At 52.4% G+C, this 6836-nt stretch overlaps 1 pseudogene; it reads right to left on the bottom strand.

Moving 5' to 3' along the window:
- Window positions 1-6276: 6276 nt before the first annotated feature.
- Window positions 6277-6836, bottom strand: part of LOC119569607 — a 2287-nt pseudogene continuing 1727 nt past the window's right edge.

Genomic DNA, 6836 nt, shown 5'->3' with positions numbered 1-6836 from the left:
TGGGGAAGGCCCAAATCAGCCCAATCCTCTCCCTCAGCCCCGGTCGAGACTCCCCTCCCCTCTCCAAGCCAGGGTATGCCCCCACAGGCAGAGCCTAGCCAGGCTATGCCCTCACAGGCAGAACCTAACCAGGCTTATTCAGTGCCACAAGCCGAATCAGAAGAAGCTGAGCCTGCCCAGGCAATGCCAGCCAATGCACAGAAACAGCCTGGCCCGAGAAAAAGCCAAAGACGAAAAGTCAGAGCTACCAAAGGCTCTCCCCCCCCCAGTGGATCCAGGGATAGCCTGACAGCCCCAAAAAGAGCCCCCCGACCGTCAACCCGAATGTGACGATGTCTCTGATGTAAACTATCAATTAGTAACTCATGGGCACGCAAAACAAGTATTCTGCAGTGGAACATCCGTGGCTTCTCCTCAAGGAGTGCCATCCTCCACGCAAAAGTGCGATCAAGGAGCATTGACATCGTCATGCTCCAGGGAAAATTATCAGCGGAAGCTGTTCGCTTCTGAGGGTAAACACGTCTACGCGCTGCCCCGTTCCCATGGCAAAAGAGGCCTGATGACCCTGGTGAAGGCAACAATTCCCTGCCCGCAATAGCCGATGCCACCGCACTGTGGAGAGATGTTGAATCTCTTACCGTCGAGATTAAACTGGCCCGGGGGACTCCTGAAATTTTACAACGTGTACAGCGGCCACACTGTAGTAGCTTAGACATCAGCCAGGTATGTGCTTCCGCAGCACACGACCGAGTGATCATAGGGGGAGACTTTAATGCACACCACCCCATCCTGGCTCCCCGCAGGGCACCGGATGCGGCTGGCCGTCACATAGCCAACGTGCTCGAGACATTCCCCGAGATCGCTCTCCTCAACAGCCAGGAGCCAACGCATGTGAGAGGAGGGGTCCTAGACCTCACCCTGGCCACTGCGACTCTGGTGGAGAGGATTGGCTGGCGTGTCGATGAGACCGTCACTAGTGACCATTATGGCACTATAACAACCCTCATGGATAGTGGCCCAGCCGAAATACCCCGACCCAATCCAAGATGGAAACAGACAAGGCCAACTGGCAGGCGTTCCAGAGCGCCTTGGGCCCCCTGTCTGAGAAGCAATGAACCACACAGAGCGAAAATGTGGAAGTGCTACAAGCCAGACTTGTAAATGCCATTGATGAGGCAGCCTCACTGACCATACCCAAAAAATCGGCCTGGGTCCAGGAGTCACCCAAGGACGCCTGGTACTTCAATGACGAGATTAGGGAGGTCAACCACAGGGTAAACATGTGCTGAAAACATTTCTGAAGGCAAAGAACCTCCGACAACCTAGCCCTCCTTAGGGGGGCTGTGAGGGATGCCAAGGGGAAAATGCCAGCAGAGTGAGGCAGGAAAAGTGGCTGGGAAAGGTGTGAGTCTTTCGATCACCGTACCACCCTCTCAGAGCTATGGCAACGGGTCAAGCGAGCCCCCAGCCGCTCAGCCCCGAGATGCACGCACCACGAACCCCAGCAGAGGCCAACAGATGGCGCAAGAGTTTTTCGCGAGAACGAGCAGCGACAGTCTGCCCGCCGAACTGAGGGGAAGACAAGAACGCCTACAACCAGACAGACTTTCTCCCCATCAGAGAAAGGGCAGCCGAACCCGAACTCAGACGTTATCTTTCTCTGAGGGGAAATAAGAGATGCACACAAAGCCAGTTGCAACTCAGCCCTTGGCGATGACGGGATCTCGTACCCCATCATCTCCCGCCTGGGACTGGTAGGTGAGCTTGCATTCTGCAAACTCATCAATAGGTCCTGGGAAACTTCCACCTTCCCAGAGTGGAAGAGGGCTACCATAGTTCCCATCCCTAAAAACCCAAAAGGGGCCGGGGAAGTACCGCCCCATCTCTCTCCTCAGCTGTTGGGCCCAAAACTGCCGAGAGGATGGTACTGAACCGGCTCCAATGGAAAATGGGAGCCCCACACGAACACTCCACGGGTTCACCAGGGGCATGAGCACAGCGCACAGCATAGCCACGCTCTGAGCACAATAAACACGGGCGCATCTGTGGCAGTATTCCTTGACCTGGAGAAGGCTTTCGAATTTGGGAATCCTCTTGCCATTCAGGAGAGCCTGATCCAAAAAGGAATCAGAGGTCAGCTCTTGGCTTTGGGTAGGTGACTACTTTACGAATAGAAACAGCCAGTATCCGAGTGGTATCCGGGGAGTGTTGCAGGACCGGACTAAAGATCTCTGCAGCCAAAAACCAAAAGGGCCCTGGCTTTGAGCAGAGAGTTCAAGGCAGAAGTCTGAAAATCCAGGGAATGGACTTGGAGTGGGTTCAGGAATACCTGTACCTTGGGGTAAAAGGGTAGACCGGACCCTCTCCTTCCGCCAGGAGGTCCAGTACCTGCTTGACCGAACAAAGGCAAGATGTTGTCATGAGGTAATGAGTGGAAGACGCATAGGGGCCAGACACAGAGTACTAAGATCATTTTACGACTGGGTGTCAGGCCCATTTTAGACTATGCCTCCCTCGCTCTGATTTGGGATCAAGAGAAAATATAAAGACCGATTGGAGACAGTTCCAAAACGAAGCCGCCAGGGTCATTCTGGGGGCCCCAAGGTGGGCGAAGGTTTCCCCAACCTCCTAGTGGAGACAAACCTTCTCCCCTTGGCCTCACGAATTGATCTAACGCAGCACAATTCTTATCAAAGGTCATCCCGGTCCCAGGAACACAAGCCTAAGACACAAAATAGTCAGACGCCTAGAACAAGATAATGAGCGTTTGCAAAAAAACTCCTGGCTGTCTCACACAGCCAGGGTGCTAATACGCCCTCAGCTCAAAGAACCACTACTGGCCAAGGGCATGGACTCCCCCACACCCTGACTTGGGCGAAGCTCCGCCGTGGGCACAAACCCCGATAGAGTTCTCGGTCATGAGACTGGCAAGCAAAAAGAATGAATATTGTACGCCTAGCCTAAAGGCAGAAATCCAGAGGGTCATTGCAACCATCACCCCTCCGGGAGCCGAAATATTACACAGACGGATCGGTCGATCCTTGACCCACACTGCAGGCGCCGGCTTTTTCAGCTAGGGATGCCACAATATCCATGAGGGTAACAGACAACGCCTCCTCGCTACAGGCAGAGGTAGTTGCTATCATGGGAGCACTGAGACACGCGTCCATGAGGAAAGGACACGTGGTCATACACACAGACTCCAAAGGAGCCGTCGACTGTCTTTAGCAGCGCTCACCCTGACAACATCTACCTCCTGACAACCATCGGCACAATAACACAAAGGAGTTGCTCAGGTAGAAGAATTATCATAAACTGGGTTCCCCGCCATATAGGGATCAGAGGGAATGAGCTTGCTGACAGATTAGCCGAAATCGGCCGGGGTATGCCCCCAAATCCCCTGATAATACATCAGAGCCAAAATTACTAGGAGGAAATGTACGGTGGCGGCCAACTCCTTTCCCCCTGCAGCTTCACAGAGAGGAAACGAGACATTCCCCCTCGGCCAGCTGGTACCAGATGCCACAGGTATGAACCACTGGCACTCTCTGAATAAACAACAGAGGTACCCAAGTCATTCTGCACAGAATGCGCCTAGGTTACCCCTGTGCATGGCAGATTTTACAAACCATAGAACGTGAAGAGAGGTGTTGCATGCATTGCGGCGAGCCGAACGCCACACTGATACATACTTGGAGAATTGCGTGCACACGCAATTCCTAAGACAAACCCCAAGGAACACAGCCGTCGTGCTGGTAAAGAGATTATGCGAGATGCTTACACCACGGCTACAGGAAGCGCCTGCTGGCAATCCCACCTCCCCGGTAAGCACCGAGTGTCAGACCAACAAATGAGACAGCCATAAAAAGCTGACACAGGCCGGGCCATAAGTGAAAGGCCCGGGCGAAGCCAGAACTTCGCAAATCTCAAGCAAGCAAGCAAGGGACGCCAGTCGCCGTCCTTCTTACGAACAAGGTGCAGGGGAGATGCCACTGGCTGCTGGAAGGGCGTATGATGCCGAGCTCTCGCATGTGCTCGAACTCTGCCTTTGCGATGTGGAAGCGATCTGGTGCGAGTGGCCGCAGCGGGAAAAGACCCGGGGGTCCAGTCGTGACGATGTGGTGCTTGACGGTGTGTGGTGGTGTCGTTGCCACGTTGATGGGCTTGGTCAGCGCTGAACTCACGCAGCACTGCTCTGTAAGGGCACTGGTTGGGCAGTACAGTGTATATCCGGGGGACACGTACCAGGGCCGACGAGGCGTATGTGCGTGTCACTGACTGGTGCACAAGGCACTCCCGCCTAAGGTCCACCGTGAATCGTGGTGAGCCAGAAAATCAGCTCCGAGGATCGGCTGCTGTACGTCGGCGACAAGGAAAAACCCATGTCAGCTTCGAGTGCGGAGCGCCGCTGAAAAAGGAGGGTCAATGAGCGCTCACCGTATACGTTGATGGGCGAACAGTTGGCAGCCTCCAATGTGCGAGAAGCAGGCGATTGCCTGTCTTTTAAGGATGCGGGAATGAGACTGACTTCCGCTCCTGTGTCCACCAAGAACCGCAGGTGTGAATGTTGTCGCGGACGTAGAGTAGGCGCCGTCTGGGGCCGCGGGAGATCGGCGCTACTAGTTCCCGCGGTGTCCTTTTTCCCGGCCACGAGCAAGGGGGTTCGCACCGACGCGCCCGCTCCCAAAATGGAAGGGTAAAAACAGTAGCTACGGGAGTCGGGGAACGGCGGCGGTGTAGGTGTGACGGTACGGGGCGCGTAGTCTCATCACGACGCGGTTTTGAACGGGGTGATGCGGGACGCGAGGGCGGGATCGGGGGACGTGGGAAGGTTCGCGGGCTGAAAGTTGTCGAAGGGCAGTTGTGATTTCGGCAACCTGTGTCGCGAGGGTTTCCCAAAGTTAGAGGTGGCGGAGCGGCTACGCAAAAATTTGTGGGGTAGTCTGGATGGCTATGATTCGTCGTTTTTGAGGTATTTGCTCAATAGGAGCTCCGACGCTAGTAGAGCTTTTGAACGGTCGCTGGTAAACGCTGAAGGAACATCGAGCGTAAAGGTCGGGAGCAGATGAATGTGGGGCACGGGAGAGAGTGGTTTATGTGCCGGAGTTTTTCCCGAGGGAGTACGGGTTTCGGCGACAAAAGCTGTGAAGAGAGCGCGCAGGGTTTCGTGGGGAAGGCCGGCTCTTGCAGGATTGCTTCTTTGAGGAGTTCATATGTGTTGTACTCGGGGGTTGTTAAAAAGGTCATGACGGAGAGCAGGAGTTCAGGAAAAAGGGTTTGGTGCCCATACCCGTATTTGGGGTCGGGAGGTGAATGGCGTGGAGGAACTCCTGTTCCCCCTGCAGAAACCATTCGGGAAGGGGAAAGAAATGGTGCAGGTGGCAATGGCTTCAAGGGGGCTGACAACTCATGGCAAAAATGGCTTTAACCCCCCCCGGGGTACCAGTGGGTTTGAGGCAAACGCACAAGAAGTCAAATTACTTTTTTATTTTAGATGTACAGCTGTGTTCGGGGGGAACCCTAGCCGATGAGTCTCGGCGGCTTAAATATGCCAGCCGCGATGTATACTCTCGATAGGGCCCATGAGCTGCGCGGTGATTGGCGGGAGGGTTCGCCCAAACCCCCTGGACCGACTCTACCGAGCGCGGAAACTGTCGCACGTTTTGGGCACCCCACTACCACACCTGCGTTGACTTTTCATGGATAAATTTCTCGCCGTGAGATGGGCCGACGAGAGTCAGAGAGAAGGCATTTATACGCCCTGCCGCGATGGGGAATTAACTTCGGCCCATAAGGGTCGTGTCCTAATGCTCTAACCACTGGACCATCGCGGTAGTCATATATATATATATAGTGTGTGTGTGTGTGTGTGTGTGTGTGTGTGCATGTGTGGGGTGTGTGTGTGTGTGTGTTTTGTGTTGTGGGGTGTGTGTGTGTGTGTGTGCATTTGTGTGTGTGTGTGTGCGTGTGTGTGTATGTATGTGTGTGTGTGTGTGTGTGTGTGTGTGTGGTGTGTGTGTGTGTGGTGGTGTGTGTCTGTTGTGTGCGATATATATACATATGCCCCCACCCCCAGTACACATAACATACTTATATAGATAGATAGATCGAGATAGAGAGAGAGAGAGAGAGATAGGGGAGGGGAGGGGAGTTAGAGAGACTGCGTATATAAATTTGAAATCAGTTTCTATTATGAATAATCTTTTTCTTTTATTGTCATAGAAATTACCCCTCCCCCCATTTTTTTGTGGAAAAAGTTTTTATTATAGGTATACCTTATTTTTCAACTCGAGCCTTCTCGCAGATAGAAATGAATTCCTTCATTTGCTCCACTGAAGGGTCTTCAAACTCTTCCACGTCTATTACGTGACACTCCAATATGCCTGTTCGCCGACCTGTGGGGCCGCCTCTCCACGCAAAGGCTCACGAGCACTCGGACTCCCTTTTTCCCTAGGCAGAGGAAAAGACAAAGCTAGAATGTATATGATCGGATAACTAAATAAAAGTAAAATTGCATCTATGATAGACATACACACAAACAGATTTCACACCACACACACACTCAAACACGCACACACACAACACAACACACACACACACACAACACACACACACACACACACACACCACATAACACACCCATACACCACACATGCACACACACACCACACACACGCACACACACACACCCCCACACACACACAACAATATAAATTAATATATATATATATATTATATATTATTTTAATATTATATAATAAGTATAATTATATATATATATAATATATATATATATTATATATTTTTATATATGCATGTATATATACACATATATA

The sequence above is a fragment of the Penaeus monodon genome, unplaced genomic scaffold, assembly GCF_015228065.2.
Source record: "Penaeus monodon isolate SGIC_2016 unplaced genomic scaffold, NSTDA_Pmon_1 PmonScaffold_1706, whole genome shotgun sequence".
NCBI classification, from domain to species: Eukaryota; Metazoa; Arthropoda; class Malacostraca; order Decapoda; family Penaeidae; genus Penaeus; species Penaeus monodon.
Note: the sequence above shows the minus strand (reverse complement) of the source record. Positions and strands in the feature narration are given on the sequence as shown.